The sequence below is a fragment of the Nycticebus coucang genome, chromosome 5 (genome assembly GCF_027406575.1).
Source record: "Nycticebus coucang isolate mNycCou1 chromosome 5, mNycCou1.pri, whole genome shotgun sequence".
NCBI classification, from domain to species: domain Eukaryota; kingdom Metazoa; phylum Chordata; class Mammalia; order Primates; family Lorisidae; genus Nycticebus; species Nycticebus coucang.
Window position 1 is genome coordinate 16511462 of NC_069784.1, and position 26399 is coordinate 16537860.

Here is a 26399-nt window from a genome sequence, read left to right on the forward strand (position 1 = left end):
ACCTAATTACTAACATTTGCAAGCTTACTCTGTGCCAGGTGCTGTGTTAAACATCTCATGTGGATTATCTCACTTAATTCTCCCAAAAGTGATATAAATACTATCATTACACCCATTTTACAGATGAGAAAACTGAAGCCCTCTTGCCTGAGGACACATAGCTAGGAAGTGGGAGATCCTGGATTCTATTTAGGCAGCCTCACTTCATAGCCCAAATGCTTATCTGAAATGTTATGTTTTCTCTCCATGGGCACATAAAGCACCCGCCAGAACCAAGAGCTATCGTTATATTTACAACAACCATAGAGTTGCCGAAATAGAATAGGCTGATCAAATCATATTCTGTCTGAACCATACTATAAAAAATTGGGGGCGTTCTAAATAACCTTTGGTCTGTCTGTCTTTTTTTTTTTTTTTTCTTCTTAAGTAGCTCTAAGAAGGGTAGAAAAGACACTTGTTTTCTGGAAATAAGTATTCAACGTTTATGGTAAGTAGAAAATGGTGTGGTCAATTTCAGGACCAGGTTATTGTTGCTAAACTTCTGTTTTTTGTTTGTTTGCTTGTTTTTATACTCAGAGTTTAGAGGATTTGATAGTTTTGACCCAGAAACAAAAGATGCTAAACTTTGGAGTGATTACCACAACTTCAAACTTCAGTAATTTAGGACTTCATAAAATGATGGTTTAGAAAGTCTATATGTGGAATCCAAATGAAAACTTCACGAGCAAGACTTTCATTTAGACTCCCAAACTTGCTTCTCTGAAAAAATGTCCAGCCAGCCCAGAACGTGGAAACAATTATGAAAATTAAGACATTTGAAAACCACTCAAGCAGCTTTTATTTCTAGCTCCATCTTAGGAGACAAGTTGCTGCCTGGCCTTTTAGATGGATTTCAGTAATACTCTTCTTCCTCCTGGGAAGAGACATGGTGCATCAAAGACAAGGTCAGTTGACTCTGGGCGTATTATCTTTCTCTGTGGTTCACAAATGTAGAACAGTCCTCTCCTCTCTGAAACCCCATCCAGATGGGAGGTAGTTGGATGTAAGGTTAGTTGGTACCCTAGTGACTCATCCTGCATAAGCAATCATGTTTGTTCATTGAATTATTTTTAACAATTCATGTTAATGGAAATATCAGGATTGCATGGAAGATTTAAATCCACATATAATCTCTGCGGTTCATGTTGGCCATTAGTTTCAAGGCCTTTGCACTTGCTCTCCCCTCTGCCCAGAGGCTCTTCCCCGGGTCTCCCGGGATCACTCCGGCTCACATGTCTCTTCCTCAGAGATTTCTTCCCTGCTGCTTTCTAAAGAGCACCCCACACCCCTGCCACACTTAAACCATTTACACTGCTTTATTTTTCTTACAGCATTTCTCACTTCTGGACACCATCTCCTTGGGATTGTGATTGTCTCACCAATTAGAAAGTATGTTTAGGAAGGAGGCAGGAAGGCTGGGGTGCCATGTGTATCCCCAGTGCCTGCAACAATGCCAGCACATGCAGGCCTCAGTAACTGCTTGCAAAATGTGGAATTATTTGAATTCTCCTTGTGCGCGTACACTCACAGGCCCCCAACCTTCTACCCAAATGGAGCATGATTGCGTTATTCTACCGTATCCTCTCTAATTTGGGTCTCATCATTCTTTCATTTTCCTGAGTACCGCTGGATCCCAGTCCTGCCTGAGAGTGGTACAGAGGAGTGCTTGCCACCCGAGAAGAGCTGACAAGTCAGGGTGGTCTGAAGGACAGTCCCATCATAGCAAGGACACCAGACACTAGGACTCCTCTCTGAATAAAACTCAAAAAGAGAGGGGACCCAAGGGTCAAAGCTAGAACAATTCAAGCAACAAAATAAAGCAATGTGGGATTATAACCCAGAGTATAAAACAAATATGCCAGAGTCCATACTGACATAATAAATGACCGAATCAAATAATAAATGGGAAAGATGAGACAGATCTCCTGGGTATAAGAATCCCAAGTAAATCAGATAGACAGTCCAGCCTACAGGAGGAGGAACGTCACTCCTAGTTCTTGTGTGTGGACCACACACAGAACTTCCTCCCAAAGAGTACAGTATTGGGAAGGGGGAGAAACTTGACCTTCAGCCAGATGCTCACAGTCAATATTAGCAGTGATCAGCCACGTTGCTGGTCTGTAATCCTGAAATGATCACACTTTACCCTGTGCACTTCTGTCCCCAAACCCAACACCCCAGGCTAATCATGAAAAAAATACCAGACAAACCACAGTTGGGGAACATACTACAAAATTCCTGACCGGTACTCCTCAAACCTGTCAAGATCATCAAAAAGGAAAATCGGAGAAACTGTCACAGCCAAGAGGACCCTAGAGAGGCATAACAATTGAATATAATGTATACCTTGAATGGGATCCTGGAACACACACACAAAAAAAAAAACACTGGGAAAAACTAAGCAAAGCCGAATAAGGGGTGAATTTTAGTTAATACTAAAAATATGTCCACATGAGTTCATTAATTCTAATACACCTACCACACGAATGTAAGATTTCATAATAGTGGGTCCTGTGTGTGGGAAAGGGCATAATGTAAGAACTCTCTACACTATCTGCTCCATTTTTCTGTAACTATAAAACGGCTCTACAAATAAACATGAAAAATGATTTTAAATAGAAGATGGTGTTATTTATTCTACTACACTGAAGTGATTTTAAAATAAATAAAGCCCCTGTGTTTCATAAGCAGTTACTTTCATCTTGCTACACAGAGGAGCAGCTTGCTCAGGTAGCTTGCTCTCTCCCTCACTCTTGCTCACGTGAACTTAAACGAATATGGTCTGTGATAGCATCCTAGAAGCCTCACAACGCTGCTTCCCTATTTTAACACTGCAGATAATCTCTACTCAGAAGGCTTTGCTAAAGTTTGGTTACTTCGTCTCCTAGGAGTGAATCTGAAACTCCAGCATCGAAAATTGTTCTCATCTAGATCTTCTGTTCTTCACCTAACAACAAAGTCTATGTGATGCACCCTGGAGGGTTGGTTCCCAGGGGGGCAGCCACGCAGAGGGAGACAGGCATCCAGAGAGTGTGCTGGGAAAATGCGTAACACAAACATGAAAGTGAAGTGACTCTGTCACCGTCAGCTCAGGGATGGTGACGTGCAGGGGGGACTGCGGCCTGAGCTTCAGAATAAACAGGTTATTTTGTCAGCGTAAGTTTATGAACCCTTTAGGCAGGGAGGACAGCCCATAGCATGCCAAGGGCTCACCTACTGCCCTCTCTTCCCCATCAAACAGGATTTATAGAAGGCCGTGGATATACACACGGCTTCTGCCCCAGGACTTGTTTAATAAACAACTATAATCAAAGATATTGTTCCCCAGATGTTCCTGATGACTGTCTTAAAGCTCTTGATTAAACAGGAAAGCAAATGTGAAAACATACTGGGCTAAAGAGGTGGCATGTGGATTTAACGTGACCAGCAAATTCCCTTAGTTTATTCAAACATAATGTAAACCTTTCATTGTTTTTGCTGTGTCTATTAGAAAATTTTAAGCTAAGTTATCTAACTCATTAGGTCACTAAGAAAACAGATACGTTTTGTCCTTTGACCTTCATAAAAGTAAAGATATTAATCAAAATGCTTAAAATATTATGTATAGTTATATAGAACTCCCTATGTTCTATTATATAGTAAATAATCTTTAGACCATTGTGTGATAACATTTCAGCAACTTTACCATTTGAAGGACTCAAGAATGTTGACATTTAAAGTGTGGACATTCAGATCTGAAAGAACTGTGTCATCTGTAAATATATATTTTGAGAAATTTCAATGTGTTTGCTTCCACCATGTGACTTCTGCCATGGTTTGAATGTGTCCCCCCAAGTTCACTGTGTTGGAAACGTAATGCAACAGTTTTGAGTGGGCGGGAATCTTAACAAGCAGATTAATGAATTAATGCTGTTCTCATGGGGCTGGATTAGCTATTGCAGGAGAAGGTTCCTTATACAGACGATAAATTTGGCCATATTTCCTCTCTCTGGCCTGTGTGCACGCGTCCACCTTCCACCCTTCTGCCCTTCTACCATGGGATGACCCTTGCCAGATGCCAGCACCATGCTCTTGGAACTCCCACCCTCCAGAGCTATGAGAGATAAATATATTTTCTTTATAAATTACTCGGTCTGTGGCATTCTGTTATGGCAGCAAAAAAATTGGACTAAGACAATTTCTCGTTAGAAGAAAATTCTATTTCTTTGCGTTGTAAAATAATTCACGACAAAGTTCTTGTCCAAACCGTGTGTCCTAATTCCCCATGTTACTGCGTTCCCTTGCTTCTCCATTTTGTGGCCTGTCTCCTGCCTCTAGTCCTAGGGAGGATATTCAAGAGTCCCTGGCTCTACATGATTTGTTCCAACAATCCCATTATCAGAGACAGGTCTGCAGCGAGGCCTTTTTGTTTCTGGAAGTCACGCCTGCCCAGGGAATTCACTGACTGAATCCTCACGCTCTATGTAGAAAGGAAAATAATATTTTAAAAGCACGCAGCTGTGGTGGGAAACAGTTCTTCTAATCATGGCTTCAGAGATGCCAATGAAGAGCCCTGTTCCTGCTAGACAAGCCCCTTCACATCCTCCCTGCCTTCTTCTCCCACTCCACACCTGTCTGGTAGTGAGGATGGCCAGCTTGTGTAAAAGGATATAAAAGGCATTTAAATGCTGGGCCTGGTCAGCTGCCCCTACCAGCGTCCCTTCCTAACCTTCCCACTTGCCCTGTATCCTGCAGGGCTGGCCCCTAGGGACTGCTGCCTTGCTTTCTCCTTCTCCCTTCCCTCTGGCTTGCTGTGGGTGGCTGGGTTAGCCCTGTCAGGCAGCCCTCTTCATACAGGTAGCCTCCACTTCTCCTCTCCTGGGCCTTCGGGTTGGAGGGTGTTAACTGCTCTTCTATTTCTAGTTCAAGCATGCTGCACCACATCTTGTTGGTTTCTATGAACGCTCCTTCACTCGATAAATAATAGTATCCCCCAACCCCAGTTACCAGATTGCCTCTATCACTACTTCCTGTGGAACTTTGCAGATGTCTTGAAAAGACATTGTAATACAATAAAAACTGTTATTTGAGAAGTTATATATGATATGTTATGGATTTCTCTTAAATATTTTAGAATTACCTAGTACATATAACATTTACTAGTTATAAATATAACAGCCATCAATGAAGGAAAGAGAAATGACTCATGATCCTAAGAGCATGGACCAATGTCACAATTCTTTTGATGTCCCCAGTGTCCCCTCAAAAACCCTAGTAAGTTTCTCCACACACAGTGATTCAATAAGTGAGTGATTTACCCAAGGTTATAGGAATCATATAATACAAAGATGACAGCCCTGTATTCCAATATGTCCTGCATACTGGAGTCTACCTCAGAAATGTGCTTCAATGTAATCCAGACTCATTTCCAACTCTGTCTGTGCTCCTGACCTTGTATACCATGGAAGGTACGCAACATGAACTTAAGTGTTAATTCTAAGGAGTAGCCAGGTTTGAAGTTGGACATCACAGAGAAGAAAGCAGTAGAATTTTCTTAGTCCCTGGAGGCGGGCAAGGGGTGACGACATCCTGAGCCCAGGAACACTGCAGCCCCATGCGAGGCCAAAGCAGTGCAGATGTGGCGACAAGAGCTACATCTGGGTGTGCACCAGTCCACCCTCCACAGTGGTATTGCCAGTGACTGGGCATTTCCAAGGGGATGCTGGATACGTGTTGCTCTCACAAAGTGCTACTGCCTGCAGCCTTGGTGGAACTGCTACGACGTCTACAATGGCAGATGATCTTTATATCCTGGGGTCGTAAGCCATAGTCCCTAAGTAGACAAACAGGCATGGGGACTCAGAGCACTGACTAGGGGCTCCTCAGGATAAGCTCTTCCTATCCTACCACCAGCCTCATCACAGTTTAGCCATTTTAACCTCCCCCTTCCAATCTGAATACTTGGGAAAGCTCAGAGGAAACCCTCAACTTTGAAACCTTTGCAACCTACACAATTGAAACTTTCACCCCCGTGTTAGCGTAGGAGACAGAGCAGAGACTGGATGCAGGGGCTTGCAGAGTGAGGACGGGCATTAAAATAAGCAATGCTCGGGCACAAGCTAATTATGGGGACATGCTGATAACTGCAGGAAGAACCAGCTTCAACCGGCTTGTCAGCTATCTCTGTCACCTTACATGAACTTTGGCTGAGTATAACATCATTTACCTTGAGGTTTTAAAATTTCTCCACCCTTAAAATCACCATGACAGTTCCAAAACAACCACATAGAGTATGAAAATGAGAAGGAACCCAATTCTAGGAATTACTACACAAATTCTTAATAAAAGCTAACCCCTTAGCCTTGAACAGGCTTCCCCTCAACTAGTAAGACCTTGAAGGACTAAAAACCACTTCCTGGAAAAGCTGCTGTTTTGAAGTGGGCTCACTCTCTTACTGGAGAGAGAGTGTACTTTCACTTTCAATCTGTCAATAAAAAGCTGCTTGCTTGGCTTACATGGTACATCCTGAAATTCTTTTCTCCCAACAGTCACCAAGAACCTGGAAAAACCTCCATGCGGGAGTCACCTACACATGTGTACATTGATTCTCCTGCAGAAGCTTTCTAATAACTAGATTCATAGTTAGCACTGGTGGTTTGGGGGGAATACTGTGATACTACACTAGATAAGCATTCTCTACCATGTGTCAGCTTTTACCACCAGACCATGAGCTTTTTAAGGGCAAGAACAGTTTCTTACTCATGTTTTTGCACGAGTCTAGTGGCATGTAGTCGATGCGTAACTAATGTTAATTCATGTGTTAGCAAGTGGGTTAGTTTCAGTTAGTTGGTTGGAAATGGAGGATATGAATACTTGATCACATTGTATTCAATAGTACTTGGGTGATAGAGTTGGAGAAAGAAAGTATAGGCTATCCTTTATAAAAAATTGGCTGAGAAATACTTGTACCTCTGTATGGCATTCAACATACTATTATTAAATACTTATTTGTCTTAATCTCACTTCTAACCTTGTTGGAAGTGCATTGATACCCTTATGTCTCCATGATTTTTGAACCAGAACACAGAATCTAACTTGTAGTAAACATAATTTTTTTAATGTGTTCAATTTGATTGAATAATTCTCAAGACCTCTCTTTGCAGTCCTCAGTTTCTTTGGTTTTACTTGGAAGTTGTTAATAGTTACTCCCTCCTTGACACTCCCCTCCCACCGCCCCTGCATCTCAACTCACCTGGGTTCATTTCTCACTGTCCTCAGCAGCCTGTATTTTGTTCTTTTACCAGCCTTGAAGCGTAGACACTCCTAGACTTGGTTTTCAGTCCTCTATTCTCTTCCCTATAAATTCTCTTTCACCCAAGACACTATGGCTTAAATTCTTTTCTCTATATGAATGATTCTCAAATAATTGCCACAAGCTCTAATGCTCTCAAGCTTTCACTCTCACGCGGAGCTCCCACTTGCATGTCGAACCTCCAACATGCCTTGGCGAAAACAAGAAGAAAGTCACCACGTATGGTCTCTGCAACTCTCAGCCTCCCTCAGTTCAGCTGTTGGAGATGATGGGGCCTCAATAAGGAATAAAGTTTCAAACTTAAACACAAAACTTTCGACAGAGAGTTAAGATGATGATGACTTCAGGCTTCACCAGCTGTTTGTATTGCAGCATTAGCAAGTTGGCAGGGGGGTTTGGACTTGGAAAGCCTAACCCTACACTGTGCAGGACCTTTTGTTCTCCCTCTCTGGCGCTTTGCTTGCTTGGGCTCAGGGTAGACTGAAGGAGCCACTTTTGGCTCAGCACCCAGAGCACAGGGGCTACAGCACCAGCCACATACACCGAGGCTGGCAGGTTCGAACCCGGCCTGGGCCAGCTAAACAACAATGACAACTGCAACAAAAAATAGCCAGGCATTGTGGCGGCTACTTGGGAGGCTGAGGCAAGAGAATCGCTTAAGCCCAGGAGTTTGAGGTTGCTGTGAGCTATGACACCACGGCATTCTACCAAGGGTGACAAAGGAGACTCTGTCTCAAAAAAAACAGGAGCCACTTTCCTAATGACTTGCTGGGTCCTGCCTACTACGGTGCTTCCTGCCTTTGTACCTGCTCCTGACCAGCCCTCTGGACACAGCCTCGTGAATTCTGACTCAGCTCCAAACCTGGGTATTTGGTTTCTGCACTTTTCCCTGAGAATGTCCTCAGCCTCTTCTGACTTAAACTCTCCATTGTTGACATTCTCTAACCCTCAGGTTGCATTAAAGGACCAACAGGACCTCAGATGCCATTCTAAGAAGTACTATTCCACCTGGTGTGACAGTGAACCCACAGCTGTTCCAACTCATTTTCCCCAATTAAACATTGCCTGCGACTCCTCTTACCCCTTTGTATTGTAACTTAGCTGGGTGTTCTGTAGCACTGACTGCTAGACAGGGTCCTCCTTTTCTCACAGAGTAACAGACTTGTAGCTCAGCTGGCAGCTCCATTTCCCAGCCTCCTCCCAGCAAGCAAGGCCAAGGGAAAGGGAAAGGAAGTGCACCCATGACAGTCAGTGCGAAGGCTCTGTGCGGACACCCCTCCATGCTAATTTCCTACATGTAAGCTGGACCACAAACAGGCATGCGATCCAACTCTCTGAACTAGTTTCCATCAAAAAGAAAATAAGCTCAGAAATCGAGAACAAATACTAAAGAAATGTTTACATTTCTGTGATGTGAGTGCATGATCAGCGGACTTGTCTTTGAACACAGTGTACACCAGAAGCAGTGGGTTTTGACAGAAAAGAAGAAATAATTTCTTTAATGGAAATAAAGAAAACCCGCCTTTAACCACAGGGAGTCTGAGAAGCACCACCCTAGTGAACGGCAGAGAAAGAAGATGAGAGGAGCCCATTGAACCTGAACCTGATTTCAGCACTGTGGACACGAGAAAAAGACAGATTTCTGTTTCCTTCCAGTCACTGTATTTTGGGGCCTCTTTGACTAAGAAGCATGCTGTAGGTGAAGGAGTTGGAAATAACTAGAACATGAGCATATGTTGGCTGCTCCTAGCAGCTCTTTGCAAGATACGTATTACAAGAAAGAGATGAGCTCAGGCAAGAATTGTTTATACTTTGTAAGCAAAGGTGGAAAGGAATGGCAGCATCCTGAAACTAAAGGCCTTGGAGGATCAGAAATGTTCAGTGGTCCTGTAACCCTTAAGAAGAAAATATATATGGCACAGCCTTCCAAAAGCCTCTGGATGAGCTGCCACAGTGGAAGGAAGGGTGTTCGCCCTGCAGCAACAATCAGAGCAAGGGTGAGTCTCCCACCCAAGTCCACATTTCAGAGGACCCCAGAATGAACACTGCTAAAGAAAAGAAGAGAGACAGGCCAAGCCAGGAAACAGGCATGCTTGAGAACTTGATCCAGAATGGAATTCGGACGTGGTAACTGGAGTGTGGAACTGACTAGCAGCAAACAGACCACAGTCTTAAAGTTTTTAAGGGACTGTATTGCCAGGGAAGCCACCACATGGCCTGAAAAGGGCCATGTTTGTTTCTCCCCGAAGGAGCACACACATTCTACTACCCACTTCAGATGACCACAGAGGATAAAAAAACAAGGAAGGACTTCTCTGGGGACAAAGGCAAGGCCTCTGGGAGGCCCCAGAAACAGAAGCAGCAGGTACCAGCCCCTCCACTGGCAGGTGGGGGTCTTCATAACTCCTGCCTGGCAGGGCTTCATCATCTTTATGCTCTGTGAATACTGAGTGTTTCCAATTCTTCTGAATGGAGTTTTTATTGTGGTTTTCTTATGGCTACTTTTCCATCAGACACTGGCTATTTATCAGTCGGAACAAAGAAAGGAAAGGACATTTTAATGTGGGTATTTTTTGAAAAGGCCAGAGAAGGGAGAGAAAGACCCATGGAGTTCTGGGGTGACCGACACCCTTCAGGGAGAGCACTGCACTCTGTGATGTCCAGTAGGGGCAAGGTGGTGAGGGAAGGGGAGGGGCATTGGCATCAGCAGGGCCTGGGTCAGATACAGGCACATCCCTTTCAGCTGATCTGGCTTTCACCTGGCACACCACTGATATGGCCAGAACCTTTCCTTTCTTCTCTTAAAATGGCATAATCATAATGATGGCCATGTAGGACTATGGAAATGTTTAAATGAAAGCAATACTTCTAACATATTGTAGCACGGTACATACGAATTACTCAACAAATGGTTGATAGCACCAGAAGGTTAGATGACTCAAAATTTCTAAAACACTCAGGGAAACATACCATTGGCATTCTGTGAGATTAACTGTTCATGCTTTACTACTTCAATTTAACATGGAAGGATGACAAAGTCACCTTGAAACTACATTAAAATAACTAAAGACCAGGAAGGAATTTCCCCTGCCTTAGTATGAGCTCAGTGCCACAGTGACTAAGCTTCAGACACTGGCACTCCCCCCACTCCACTGCTGCTTGAAACAAAGCAGGGAGGCCAGAAGGTAAAAGGGGAAGAGGAAGGAGATAGAACACAGGATTCTGATTCTGGGTTCAAATACTAGCAGATAAGCAGGAGAGAAGAGTGGTGTGGCCCTCACAGCTAATATCACACTCAACAGAGAAAAAGTGAAAGCCTCTCCTCCAAGATGAGGACTGTGGCAATATGCCCACTCTTGCCACTTCTATTCAACACAGTACTGGAAGTCCCAGCCATAGCAATCAGACAAGAAAAATATATAAAAGGCATCCAGATTCGAGAAGTAAAGTTATCTCTGTTCACAGATGAAAGCATCTTCTGCATAGAAATCACCAAAGACTACACAAAAAACCTGTTAGAACAAATAAACTAATTCAGTAAAGTTGCAGGATATAAAATATATATGCAAAAAATCAGATGCATTTCTATGCACTCACAATAAACAATCCAAAACAAGAAATTGAGAAAACAATTACATTTACAATAGCATCAAAAAGAATAAAACTCTAAGAAATGAAATTACATAAGGAAGGAAAAGATTTGTACACTGAAAACTATAAAACACCCATAAAAGAAATTCAAAAAGACACAAATAAATGGAAAGCTATCTCATGCTCATGGATCATAAGACTTAATGTTAAATTATCCATTCTACCCAAAGTGATCTACAGATTCAATGCAAGCCCTATAAAAATCTCAAGGGCATTTTTTACATAAATAGAAAAAAAAATTCCCAAAATTCCTATGGAATCAGCAAGGACCCTAAATAGCCAAAACAATCATGAGAAAGAAGAACAAAGCTAGCGGGTTCCCACTTCCTTATTTCAGAACATATTTTAAAGATACAGTCATTAAAATAGTATGGTGCTGGCATAAAGACAGACACCTAGACCAATGGAACAGAATACAGAGCCCAGAAATAAATCTATGCAAATATGATCAACTGATCTTCAACAAGGATGCGAGAATGCACAATGGGACAAAAAACAGCTTTTCAACAATTGGAGTTGGGAAAATTGGATATCCACTTGCAAATGAGCCTGGCCTCTGGGCCCAGTCAGCCTTGCTTACCAACAAGTTAGTTAATTTCCTTATCCACAAAATGGGATAATCATGGTTAACTTCTTCTTAAGGTTGCTGGGAGATTCAAATAAGATGCTTAGATCAGTGTCTGAGACAGAGTTCTAACTTAATTACTATTATTCAAATGAGACCTAAGAAATTGAGTCTTATTTTCTTTTGTTGTGAGACAAGATCTAACCTGTCAGGTTATTGGGAAAAAGTGACTAACAGGGCAAGTGTAAAGTTCCCTAGTCCACTCCCGGCTCTAGAGGAGTCAGTGAAAGTCCAGTAAACTTCAGAGGTGAGGGAAGAGGGGGTCCCCAGCAGAGGTTATTGAGAAGGGGAGACCAAAGGAGGGATCCCCTCCCTCAGAATGGGTGGGTCACCAGAACAACAAGCCCAAAGCCAAAGCCTTCTCTCCACAACCATCTGTTCTGAGCCACTAGCTGATAATTTTCACTACCACTGAAAACATTTAGTACTGGCTGAATATGTATAATCAGGAGAGAGGGGTTAGTCAGCTGGGTGGAAAACTTGTTGTTTAACTTCCTAACTATCTTATACTTCCTCTTGACCACTGCGTCAGGATCTTAGAATCACAATACATTCATTGATATATCACTGAAAAAAGATCTAAGGGAGTTCACATCTCTTTCCCCACTTGATCCCAGGGTGGGCAATGTAGCATTCTCCTCTTCACAGAGAAGAAAATTAAAAATGGAAGACTGATTCACTCTGGCCAGCTCTCACTCCCCTGGCCCAGGCCTCTTTTAACCACAATGACCACTGGAGCCTCTTTTCGGTAGGAAAGTCTCCTCCTCCTGCCCCAGCTCCCATTGAGAAACTGAAAAGGCATATTTTCTCTCCATAATAACATTAATGCCTTTTGCAAAAATTTACTGATTCTAGAAGAAATACGATCTGATTGTGGTAAATATAAATAAAAATTTGTAAGAGCATCTCTCCTTAGAGTTTCTGACATGAGTGTATGGGGGGAAAGTCCATGTAATCAAATGAAAATATTAGAATAAAACTCTAACTACATGATGGGAAATTGAAATGACTGGTCAGTTTGCGTGTTTCAGAGAATGCTCAAAAGAGAAGAAACTCAAGTTTCCATCTACCCTGATGAACAATGGAAATTAGCACCTTTCCCTAAGGCATTTTTTTTTTTATCCCACAAAATAGTCTATCAGTTGAAATAGGCCACAGATCTCATTATCTGATTATAAGAAACTAGGGTGGAAATGAACTGAGAAAGACTAGTAATTACCTGGTCAGAATCCATGGAAATTTAATCTTGCTACTCCTTTTCATTTCACACTGTTGGGTGTTCCTGGAATTTGCACAAGTAGCAAGCTACATACTTGAAATGGACAAGTTCCACTGGTTCTGTTATAGCAGATTTTACCCAACCACTGATTCTTCTCATCCCTGTCCAGTTAACATGTCCTTAATGATCATAATACACAAGACAAAGACAGAGATAAACATGTGTAAAGATGTGAAAGTCCCTTAGGAAGCTCAGAATCCAGAGCAGCCAGGGAGAATCCTCTCCCCCTCCACAGTTCACTGATGTTCTCCTAATAGACTCCATATCTGGTCCCGCGCTTTGTCTTCAATAACTAGACAGTACCAGTGACTCTGAGCCTTAACTTTGTATTTCCAGCTCTCCTTAGGAAGTGAATGCTGCTGACTGGCTCACTGTAGAGTGGTCTGAATCTGTTTGGGGACAGCTCCAGAATTCCTACAGTGGATGGGCTTTGAAACAGCCTGGCTTATAGAGTGACCAGGGGCTTGCCTTAAAGCTTCATTTACAAGGCAAGTACACTACTTTCATTTATCAGGGGTCCTCAAACTACGGCCCGCGGGCCACATGAGGCAGTGTGATTGTATTTGTTTTGTATTCCCGTTTTGTTTTTTTACTTAAAAATAAGATATGTGCAGTGTGCATAGGAATTTGTTCATAGCTTTTTTAAAACTATAGTCTGGCCCTCCAACAGTCTGAGGGACAGTGAACTGGCCCCATTTAAAAAGTTTGAGGGCCTCTGAAATGTTTGTTTGGATGGCCTTTGGGTAAACTGGCAGGCTTAGGAAGGGGGCTATATAATATGCCCTCCAACCCCAGCCCTGTCACCAGCCAAGCCATCCCATTATAACACCCATGAGACTGCACATGGCTAAGTCAAGGCCAGGGCTAGTGGAAGCTCCAGCCTAGTGTCCCATGGAACAATGAAGACATGGGACTTGGTGGTGAGTAATTAGGGGGCTGATTAACCTCCTTGGGAAGGAGTGGGACAGGCTGTACTGGGTGTATTACCTCCCAGAATGAAACTCAGTCTGGCTCAGCCTGAGAGGTACAAATAATTCACATCTGAGGTGAGGAAACAATGAGAAAGGCAGCGTCAGGGGTCATGGGCAAGGAAGGAGTTCAAGACGAGAGGCAGCCAGACAGGAAGCTAGAAGTCACATGCTGCAGAGGCCAGGCAAGGAAGAGAAGAGGGGAGTGGAACAGAGGGGACACAGGCCTGGGGGGTGATGAAGGTGATGAAGAACAGGTGTACAACCCAGGAGGTCAGCACCTCCATCTCAACGGGTTCTACTCTCCTGACTTGCCAGGTCAGGCAGAGAACAACAAACATCTTTCAGACTGAATTAAATAACTAGCTTAATTGTTTAAAGCAATGCCTTGAGCCAGTTCAGGGCTCTGAAGAGTGAAACGTAGCTGTCAAGAAGGCTCAGGGGAGTGAGGATGGTATGGGGGTGCTCAATTCAACACCCGATATTGCCATCACCACTTTCCTGCTGACTATGTGGGGGGCGGCAGGGGGTGGCTATCTCTTTGTCCACCAAGAACAGAGATGAGCAGACAACATGGGCAATCCTAAGAGGGAATTAAAGCTTCTGTGGAACTCTGCCTTTGACCACGCAGTATTAGGCAGTCTCAGTCCTGAAATTTATCACCCTCTTGTATTCCCCACAGAGAAGTTTCTCAACCTTTGGTACAATTTCCTCCTGGATGTCTAGTATGACATCAGCTGTTTGGAGGGAGGGATGTGGAGAGGCTGCAGCAATGCCCACTTAACACTCAAGACACCCACATGGAAATCCTATCAGCCACAAACAGCAGTGCCAAGAGAGCCTGCGTGGGCTGGCCCCCATCTGGGCTCCCCAACTCTTTAATCCCAGCATTTATATGGCCTTTCACAGGGTACAACCTCTTCCACCTACATAATAACGTAATGGGATCCGTCAACAACCCATGCAGATAAGTAAAAAAGGAATTACTATCTCCACTGTGTAAATGAGAAAACTGATTCACAGATGACAAGTAATATACAGAGGGTGCCAAAAAACAGTATGCATACTTTAAATTTGTAATACTGTAAACTGCTGACAAAGGATCAAAGGATGAATACAAGTCATACTGAGTGCCTCTTGTAATTGCAGAAGTCAAACGTGACTGGAGTATTACAAATTTAACACCATTTTTTTTTTTTGAAGTGTGTATACATTTTTTGGCACCCTCTGTATTCAAGATCACAAGAACTCACAAAAGTGGGATTAGAACCCAGAGCCCTGTGTTCCAAGTGCCTCTAGCCCATCATTTGCATTTGTAAAAGCACAAACTCTCAGTGCAGAGAGCCCCTACCCTCTCCCGGACCTCTTGCATCCATGGTAGGACTAAGTTCCAGGAGACTCCTCCACGTACATACAGAATCCAGAACGAAGGATCACCAAGGCTAAAAAGGAGGAGGCTGGGCACCCGCAGGAGGAACGATGAAGGGAGGGTGAAAGGCTCACGACCAGGAAAGCGAAAAGCAAGTTTAAAAAAAAAAATGTGCATTACATCTCTAAGGCACCCAAGGCTTTGGAAACCCATCTTTGTATTCCCTCCAGAGCAATATGCATTTGCACTCATATGTATACAAATCACAATAGTTTAATGTTTACATGGAGGAAGAGAAGGCAACTAGCATTTAAGAAGTAAGTACTTCCTGTATATCAGAAACCCTGCTAAGTGCTTTCTCTTCTAATCTTGGGAGGTGGATATTAACTTCGTTTTTACAGATGAGGAAAGCCTAGACTGGAACAAGAGCTGTTCTGACTGTAAAGCCCGGCTCTTCCCTTGATGCCACATTAATGATGCCTTGGGCCTGGTCTCTGCCATTTAGAAGGTTGCAATCAGACTTAACCACTCTGTTGGGTATAATCACAGACCAGAAAGCATTTGAACTAATGTGTACTGTAAGGAGAATGGCTAATGGGTAATTTGAGTCATCGGAATTCCCATTTGAGTTATAGTGATTCCCTTTGCCCCAGCCCAAAGGAATAAGAGGTTGGGCCTAAGTTACAGTGAACTGCTGTTCCTCACAGGAAGCTGGGAATGTGGGGGAGACACAGCCAGCCTTGGGCGTGTGTGGACAGCTGATTCTGAGCACTGTGCCTCAGTCGCCTAGCTGCAATGCCGTGAGTCCCTTGGTTCCTTGGTGCTGTGATGTGTGTTTTTGAAAAGAGAGAGTTAACATGTTATAATATCTCAAATAGGTTCTGATGAACCTACAGAAAAAAATTACATATTTTAATATTTTCATTTCTGTCTTCATTTACAGAAAACATATACAGACTTGCTCCATCAAACGTCTGGTCTAACAGCCAGCTACCTAAACCAGATATGATCACATCTAGACAGTCTGGCAGTTGATGTATGTATTTGCCAGATTTAGAGCAGTGGAGCGTCATCTGCAATTAAATCAAAGCTACAAAGTCTTGAATTCTAAAGACAAATAAATAAATAAATAAGAAAATTTTGCCAAAATGATATTTTCCTAGGTACATGGTAGTGACTGTCACTGTGTTGTCCAGATGGTTAGAGGTCCAGGTCTCTGTATGATAACAGGCTCATACAGTCTCAAGTCTGGAAATTTGTCTTAAATACACATTGCAGGGTTTGCTTACTGGTCTTTTAGAATGGTCTAGTTTGTTTAGACAAGCATGGCATTAAAAGAGCCAAGGTTGTATATTTCTGACTGTATCACTTCTGGCCAAAAAAGAGGAAAATTCTACTCCCTTGACTCTGACCAGCACACACAATTGGACCTACCATCTCATAGGAAGCAGGGTTAACAACTAGGGATAGGCCGGTGGAAAACTCAAGAGCTCTCTTCAGCAATACGAAAATCCATGCATTAATGCAATTCTGTGCAGTGCCTATAATAACCAGCTACTGGTAAAGAAAGGATCATCTGTTTGTCACTGACGTTTACTTAATACTCCGACTTAGGAGAAGCAGCTAGGAACTGTGAGAAGTTGAGCGACCCCTTTACTTCTAACGTGACATGCCAACACCAGGAGGCAGAAGAGTGTTGCAGCCACAATAACGAATTACGAAGGACACATTTCCTGGACCTGCAAACGATTTCAAGGGTTGTTCTAACGATTACCTTAATAAGACTAAATTGTTTCCAATAGTCACAGTCACTCCTCAAATTACATGCTCAAGAAATTTCTAAGCGATTTGGGGAGCTGCAACTTGCTACCTGAAAGCAAGAAAGTATCACTGCTACAGAACACAGCACTTTTGTCCTCTAGTGGTGAGGGGGTCACAGGAACTTTCCAGCACCTAGCGCAACCCGGATTGTGTTACTAGTTCACTAATAACTTTTCCCCACCACTGCACGGGGTAGAACTGGAGGCTGGGAGTGTTGTTCCCCCTGCTCCACGGGAGAACCTGGTTGTCTCATCCCCACCGACGGCAGGAAGACCGGGTTTGCAAACAGCACCTGTGCACGCACGGCTCCGGCAGCCGGTGCCGCGCACCCACGCCCCTGCGCTCTGCCCACCAGCCTTCCGCACAGGCGGACGCAAGGCCGGTTTTGCATCCGGATTGCTTTCTGGGAAACGGCGGGGAAAGGGCGAGATGCGCCACACGCCTGCCCTAGAGTCTAGTTCCCAGGGTGTGGAGTTGGTGCGGGGCCCAGGCTGCAGCCAGGCAACCCGGCGAAGCCGCGGCGGGCTCGGCGGAGCCCCAGCGCCCCGGCCTCCCGGTGCGCACCCCGGCCGGCCGCGGCTCCGGGAACCCTCCCGAACCTCCCGCGCCCGGCGCCCCACTCACCGCTCACGCTCGCCCGCGCCGTCGAGCCCGGGAGCCGGGGCCCCCGCGGCTGCCGCATGCCCTCGGGGCCGAGCGCGACGGGGCGGCCGGGCGCCGGGCTCCGGCCGGGCGCCGACGAGCTGCAGAGGACGCGGCGGGCGGGCGGGCGGCGGGGCGCCTCCTCTCCAGCGGCCGCTGCGACGCGCCCCGAGCCCGAGGAAAGTTTGGCCGGGCGAGGGAGGGGACCCAGGGCCCGCGTCCCCGCCCTGCCCCGCCCTGCCCGGCGCGGCCGCCGTTCCCACGGCAGAGCGCCCCGCACCGGCCGGGCCGGGATGTGCGCGCGGGGCCCGCGGGAGCCCGGAGCCGGCTCTGCCCCAGACGCGCTCCCGCCTGGCCTTTGGCCTTGTCCTGGGAGGGTGGCCCGCCCCGAGGGGAGAGGGCACCCACCAAAGGACGTCTCGCACCCACAGTCCCGACGGAGCCGTACCTCGGAGCTCCGTGTGAAGGTGCCGTCCCTTTGTCCCTCTGGCCTCGGAGGTTTGCTTGAAGTGACTGCGGGAAGTGCAGCCCACAACCACAGCCAGCCCAGGCAGGCTCATGCCAGGCCCAGGCCCAGCTCCAAAACGGGAACGAAGCTACTGGAGGGGGTAGGCGGCTCCCGGAGGCCAGGGGGCCAGCGGTGTCTCCTAGGCACCTTTCTATTGCAGCGGGGACCAAAAAAAAAAAAAAAAAAAAAAAAAAATGCTTAAGAGGCTTGTTGGCCGCCCAGGGTAAACAGTTCAAGATAATTTGCTTTTCAAATCTGAAATATAAAGCCTCCACCGACCTACCTTCGGTAAAGAAGAAAGATGCAAAGTAAAACAGAGGTCAGGATGGCGTTGTTCTGTCTGAATACTGCAAAGTAATAATAACAAGGTTACATACAGAAATGCTCAAAGTTGGTCTTTCCCGGTGACCTCACAAGAGGGAAATACTGTGAAGTGAAAAGTCCTTCCCACTCAGGCTTCAAAAAACCTTTGGAAAACACTGAGAGTGGTTCGCCCAGAGGTTTTCCAGGGCCTTGGTGGTTCACTCACTCCCTCAGCCTTGGTGCATTCAGCAAGAATATTGGGCTCTCTGTGTGTCAGCTAGCGAGGACAGCCTAGGAAACAATCTGTCTGTCTGCCCCCTACCATCAAAAAGACTGCTGTCTCCTAAGACAATGTCTCAGTAATGTTACCATCCTTACGGGATGAATCTTACCCCACGGAGCATGACAGCCTAGTGCTATAAACCTTCACAGGGATGTGGCTAGATTATGATCAGCACATGCGAATTATTGTCGCTTCATCTGAGTATTCAGAAAATTACTATGGTGTCTTGTGGGTGAACTGTGTAGACAGAGGTACGACTTGCAAAGCTGGTGCTAAAGAGAGGTCATATGTTTACCAGAAGCAGCAGAAACATTGCCCATGATAAAGAGACTGAGTCAGGGGAATGAACAGCATAAATCAAATATCAGAGTGCAGAAGGGCAACCTGGTGAACAGAAAAATTCTCAACCAGCACTCTGTGAGCACTTGACCCAATGTGTGTAGTGAGTTGAGCAAGCAAGTTATTGTAGGCTGGACTGGGAACTGTAAACACCATTTAGAGCCTTCTTTTGCTGGGGAAATCTGTGCCGAGTTCCATTATTAACTGAAGCACTTTGAAAATATATTTTGTTGTAACTGGGAAACTTCCTGAACTTGAGCATTGTAAAAGAGAACAGGGATTCTGTGGAAAAGCCCAGACTACCTTTAACACACAAACCCTTTAAAATAGAGGGAAGAGAAGCAGGTACAGAGAATTGTGTTGCAAAAGGAAAAATGCATTCTAGCTAGATTTTTCAAATGTGGGTCAGATGAGAGGGGGAGGCAAGAAAGTGATATTGAAAAACAGATTGGGGGAGGGGGTGAGGAACAGCAATAAAACCCAAGGGCAGGAGCTGGGAAGGAAGGATAAGAGGCAAAAGACATCTAAAAGGAAAGATGTGAGCCCCGAATGCCGGTGTTTGGAAGGTAGCTCAGAATTATCCACCAGAACCTTCTACAAGTTCTTGTTCAGTCTGTGGTGTCTCACTCCTCTCTCAAAAATGGTTTTATCAGTAAAACCAAATTAAAATTAACATCACAATGGCAAGCATGAAGCCATTTGGGTACACTTGGCTTTCATGATCCCTGGATGAAAATGTATTCATATCTTTTTCAACAAACATTTGCTGAGTAGGTTTTCTGTATATAAATGTTGTGTTTTGTGTTTCTGGGGATACAACAAGTTATATTGTTTCGGGGATGGTGGGGGGAGGAGGGATATTTCACAGTGTTTGATAGATGGAAATTATGTCTGAAGGAATAACTGTGATCTTGGAGAGCCTGTGTCAGCCAGCGTCGTGGGGCAGATCATGAATACTGCAAGATAAATAAATAATAAATAAACGAATAAAATGTAACACTGCCTCCTGCCACAGTGAGAAGAAGGTGGGACTCTTATAAGAGTTCTTGTTTCTGTCTGGGTTTATGGAAAGACGCCATGTTCCTCAGTCCTCAGCTCTGCCTGGACCTTTGTGTGGGCAGGAATTCACAGATTTGCTTTGCTTTCCTTGACTTTGGGAAGTATCTGAACTGAATCCCTGTTGAATTTTTCTGTGCCATAATCTGTACCATTATCATTAGTGATGAGAATGCCAACAGCAGGTGAATTTTATGGGAAAGTGTATTGGAAGCTGTAAAAGTGATGGATGTAGGTGTACCTAAAATAACACCTAGCTAGAAGGGTCCAAGAAATGACTGTGCAAACAGCTAACTCCATAGAAACCACAGAAATGGAGAGACAGCGAAAGCAAGGCAGGTGGCCCTATGGAATATCTCTCAACAATACCTAAGTAACTTCAAGTCAAAGTCATGGGAATAGTTCATAAATACCAAACCAGAATTTATTTAAGTTCATTTAGATTGAGCAAACCATATCTCATATGAACTGTAAAATAATTTTTCATAGGAAGAAGTAAGAATACTTCTTAGATATTTATCCTATCATTACTTACTTCTACATATTTTTATGATTCAGAAAAGGATGATCAATTTTGAAAATAAAAGTTGTAAAGAAAATCTTCTAACAGATATGAAAATACATAATAAAACAAGAATAACTAAGGTGGCCCATGTGCTGGTTTGTCTGGGACAATCTAGGTTTCTACCTGTCTTCTAGGCATAATTTACTTGCAAAAAATATCTAGTTTAGTTGCTAAATTATATGGTCATCTTAATTAATAATTAAAACAATATGACCCTAAAGTGAAACTAGAGAGACAAAACATTAGACCAGAATTTCTATCCCAAGAACCTAGTAAATATAAAAATGTTTATGTTTGAAGATGTTGGCATCTTAAATCAGAAAGAAAATGCTTAGTGAATGGCAGTGGTAGAAGTTATGGACTTTTGGGGAAAAAATAAAGTTAGATGTTCATCAAAGTATTTTCCATAGTCATTATAAAGTCAGTTTGTTATAAAGGAGAGAAAGTGAATCACGACACAATTAGAGGAGAATAAAGATTAATATTTATTAATAAATTAATAAAGCTTTACATTTATTTGATTTCAAAATATTAATTAGCTTGATGACATGCAAATAGATATTTCTGCACATAATAAAAGAAATCCCATAAATTTAAATAAAAATCAAACTAAAAACTAGGAGAGAAAACTATTGCAAGATATGACGACACCCTTTCTACATCACTGAACGTGAACAACTGGCTGATGTCAGAACACAAATGACTCAAAATTGATGAAAATAAATCTTAAATGATCTAACAATAAAACAAGCGTAAATTAAAAAGAGATACCGGGCGGCGCCTGTGGCTCAGTCGGTAAGGTGCCGGCCTCATATCCCGAGGGTGGGAGGTTCAAACCCAGCCCTGGCCAAACTGCAACCAAAAAATAGCCGGGCGTTGTGGCGGGCGCCTGTAGTCCCAGCTGCTCGGGAGGTTGAGGCAGGAGAATCGCTTAAGCCCAGGAGTTGGAGGTTGCTGTGAGCTGTGTGACGCCACGGCACTCTACCGAGGGCCATAAAGTGAGACTCTGTCTCTACAAAAAAAAAAAAAAAAAGATACCACTTGGCACTTACCACACTGGCAAAAGGCCTTTGATTATAAAGATTCCCAATATTGACTAAAGTTCAAGGGAAATGGGTTCGAGTGGGAGTAAAAACTGGTGAAATTGTCTGGTGAGGAATTTGCAGTATAACACAGTTTATTCATTCTCAGAAGTACTTCTGTAATGTCGCTAAATTAAGATGTGTTTTATGACCATTGTTAGCCAGGCAACAGTTGAGACTTACTTGTCATTGCCAGACCAAAAGCACCAAATTGTAAAGAATGGATGTCAGTGGTTAGAGGAAAATCCTAGAGCAAAGATCAAAGCATATATATTTTTTAAATGCAGCATCACAGTGCTTTTTATGGTGCTCCGATCACAAACTATGTGGCATTGTAAAGTGACTCAGAAGAATAAGGAAGTTCAAGAGTGAATCCTCTGACCAGGGTTTTTGCTTTTCCTACAAATACAACAAAAACAAAATACAAACTACTAATTTTATCTTTAAATATCAATAAGCCCAGAAAATTCTTTCAATAATTATGAAAGAAAAGGTATATATGTCATAAGAAAATATTGCTTTTAAATGGCATCATTTTCTTTCTTCTTATTGAATAAAATAATAAGGGTGCATCTTACAATTTATAAGTTCTTAGATATGACGAACTGTGATATATCAAGAATCCTAACACGTTCATACTATTTAACCCAGTAATTAACATCCAGAAAGGTATCCTAAAGGCACCCTTAGAGGCACATAAATATTTTAATTCAAATATGAACATTTTAGTATTATTTATACAATTGAAATACAATTCAACTATACAATGAATTATATACAATGTTGAAAAGAACCTAAAAAGTCTAACCTAAAAGTCCAATAGAAACTTGATCAAATAAATTATCATACATCCACAGGATTGAATATTATGCAACTATAATAAACATGTTTCAAAGAATATACAATGGCATAGGAACAAATTCATCGCTTCAAATTATGCTTTTTATAAAAACCAGAATGCAAAGCTACATAATCAAATCTGTTTCCTTTTTTAAAAACATTAGTGTTTGTTTGAAGGAAAACATGATTGCAAATAAATACCCCTATGTTAACTGTAATTATTTTGAGGAAATGGAATAATGTGCATTTTTAATTTTTTACATACTTCTCTATATTTTCAAATTTCCTGCAATAAACATGTATAATCCAAATTTTTAAAGCATACCATTTTCAATGAAGAATTTTCAAATAGTCATGCCTTTCAAATAAACAATTATAAAGAAAAATGTCTACAATCAAATGGAAGTTTGAGGGTTTGTTAAATTTAAATGACCCAAGAAACCAGACTCTAAGTTGTGCTTCCTATTTTACTCATTTTCTGCCTCACTGTAATTTCATTTGGATTCACCTGGGTATTAAGTTAGCATACCTGTGAGCTCGGCTAGTGCAATACCATGGGCAAACATTATAATTCTCAGAGGAGAGATTCCATGCAGAAAATAGAAAGCTGGCATTGTAAATCCATTACAAATCCTTTACAATAAGCCTTGGAGATTATGGGATGGGAAATGATAATCCACCACCACCAAGCTTTGTGCTTACAAAGCCCCAGCCCAAGGAGCCTTTGTGTTAGCAACCACTTCACCCACTTCACCCTGGTGATGAAATTCTGCTTGGAGACAACTGGTTTTCTTTTACCACCTTAGCCCACTAAGCCAAGAGCATTTCTTGTTTCTGAGAACATTTATCAAGGGAGGACATAAAACAACAAAACAAACAAAAAAACCCCAACAAATCTTTAAGAGAAAATACCAGAAAGACCAAAAGAAGTCAATTCTCCACTCCTAGGTTCCTCAATAGGTTTTCTGAAACTCAGAACAGAAACAAATAATCTTAAACATGAGGTTTATAGTTTCAAAAGAATGGTTCTCTGGATCTTCAAAGGACCTAAATGGGGAAAGAAGCTAAACATAAGTGTTTTTCTCCATAAACAGTCAATTAGGAGAGAACAGATGAGAACCAGGCCTCTCCCCGTGAAGAACAGACAGGGTTTCCTGACCTGGGGAGGAGAATTTGAGTTGGAGCTGGAGCAACTCTGAAAGCCACAGGCGTGGGTTTTCTGACACCTCACCCTTCACTCCCCGAGCTGTCATTATAGACGCTTGGATCTTCCCTTAAGTTTAGGAACCCAGAAATAATGTGGTTACATTATTACTTAAAATATATAAGCTGTCCCTTTCCAGAAGAGAACTAAAGTTCCCTGTCCCATTAACATCAGGCTTATCCATTTGACTAGCTTTGGCCATTAAAATGTGAGCAGCACATTTTTAGGAGCCAACACAAAATTCACTTTATTCTTTTTCCTCTGTCCTGATGTCAGGTAGCAGTATCAGCAATGGCGCAGCATCAGCTCCGTCAGCCTGGATCCAGGAGTGAGGGAGGCCTGGAGCCGCACCAGGGCTACGGCAGGAAGGCCAGGTGAGTGAGAAATGAGGCTTTGCAGAAAGGCACTGAGATTTGGGGAGCAGAGGGCATTTGTCAGCACAGTGTAACCTCTGGGCCTATACTGACTAATACAAATAGGAGACTGTGCCCTGCTTTCCACCTGTGAGTAGGATGGGAAATATTAATGCACACGTGATTTGTGGGATTGTGATATGGGAGCAGCACTGGTGACATGCGTAGGCAGACACAGGAGGGCAGAGTCCGCAATTCTCCCTGGCCCAGAGTGACACAGAATAGCAGTCAAGTCAGCTCTTTGCTAATAAATACCCAAAAGGAAACATCAGCAGCGGACGTAGCAGGGACAGAGGCCAGTGTCCGGAGACTGGGAGGGAGAATCACCCTCAAAAGAATATATGAGCCAGATGTCCATTACTCACCCACTCCACCCCCAGGCCTGAATACCAGAGTCCCTTCAGAACTTAGATGCCACAACAGGGGGGGAAACGAGAGGGGCAGAAACCTAGGTAAAAACTGAAAATAACCACGACTACTGAATTTTCTTGAGTTAATCTGGAAGCTGATAAGATTAGAGAGGGGGGTTCGAGATAGAGTTTAAATCCACTTTTACAAAAATAGTTATATGTTTGCAGGCTGAGCAATGTGTACACATGAAACAAAGATACCTTAAGAGCGCATCACCAAGGTTGTGTAGGTTCAGCACTTGTGGGATGCTCAACAGCCACTCAAAGATGCAGCCAGTTGTGGACAATGGTAACAGTTTATCTAATAAATATCTCAAGTTCTCCCAAACCTGATGCTTAAGCTATACCTAAATATTGGCCTTTCCTGAAGCAGCCAACAAGAATCTGCTACTAGCAACTCTTTCTGCTGCACAAATATTTATTCCAGTAAACCTAAAAAAGAAAAGGAAATCACTGTAAACAAATCCTGTTAGGATTTTCTGCATCCTATGCACAAAACTTTTTTCCTTATTTTGCAAAAGAAAGCTGCAATATGACACTAAAATTTTCATCTCCAGAATTGATTTTTTCAGCTGGATGTGATGGACACTGGCCAAATTCACATTTAATGGTTTTTGTATATTTGAATATTAACGTAGTAGACTAGAACAGGAAAGCACTGTAAAAACAACCTGAGTTGTCACCCTTTAGACCAGTGGTTCTCAACCTTCTTAATGCCGTGGCCCTTTAATACAGTTCCTGTGGGTCACAACCCACAGGTTGAGAACTGCTGCTTTAGACCATTTAAGATAGAAGAGTGATTCATTTAGAATGGATCTCACTCTTCCTCAGCCTTGAGCTACAGGCGCCGAGCCTGTACACCAGAGCTGGTGGGTTTGAATCCGGCCTAGGCCTGCCAAACAACAATGACAACTACAACCAAAAAACAGCCGGGCGTTGTGTCGGGCACCTGTAGTCCCAGCTACTTGGGAGGCTGAGGCAAGAGAATCACTTTAAGCCCAGGAGTTGGAGGTTGCTGTGAGCTGTGATGCCAAGGCACCCTACCCAGGGTGACAGCTTGAGGCTCTGCGTCAAAATAAATAAATAAATAAATAAATAAATAAATAAATAAATAAAATAAAATGGATGAACGATCAGAGTTAAGAAGTTTTCAGTCTTTAATATTACAAAGTTTTTTTTTTTTTTTTTTTGTAGAGACAGAGTCTCACTTTATGGCCCTCGGTAGAGTGCCATGGCCTCACACAGCTCACAGCAACCTCCAACTCCTGGGCTTAAGCGATTCTCTTGCCTCAGCCTCCCGAGTAGCTGGGACTACAGGCACCCGCCAGAACGCCCGGCTATTTTTTGGTTGCAGTTCGGCCGGGGCCGGGTTTGAACCCATCACCCTCGGTATATGGGGCCGGCGCCTTCCCGACTGAGCCACAGGCGCTGCCCTAATATTACAAAGTTTTAAAATAAAATAAGATTCCATAATATTTTGAAAGAAGCACTTTCAATAATTATATCACGTATTTTATACTCAGCTTTGCAGTCATTAATAACTTTTTACTTACCAATAGATAAACACATCATAATAAATTACCTTACTGTAATAGATTTTCTGGAAGACTCAAATAGTTTCCTTTTAATTAGTTAAACATTGCTCACTCTGATTATGTTGCATTGTGATATGACCAATATAGTGGAGGCAAATATCAACCAGAGAAGTGTG

At 43.2% G+C, this 26399-nt stretch overlaps 1 protein-coding gene across 3 annotated transcripts in view; it reads right to left on the reverse strand.

Annotated features, from left to right (window-relative positions):
- LPAR3 (lysophosphatidic acid receptor 3) overlaps positions 1-23210 on the reverse strand; it is an 85327-nt gene extending 62117 nt beyond the window's left edge. Inside the window, exon 1 of one of the 3 annotated variants that reach the window (XM_053592761.1) lies at positions 23191-23210. The gene's annotated coding sequence lies outside the window, so the exon portion shown is untranslated. Of the gene's footprint in view, positions 1-17667; positions 17868-18133; positions 18217-23190 lie in introns of those variants that run through there. The other 2 variants (XM_053592759.1, XM_053592758.1) reach the window with 2 other exon arrangements.
- Between the last annotated feature and the right edge of the window lie 3189 nt (positions 23211-26399).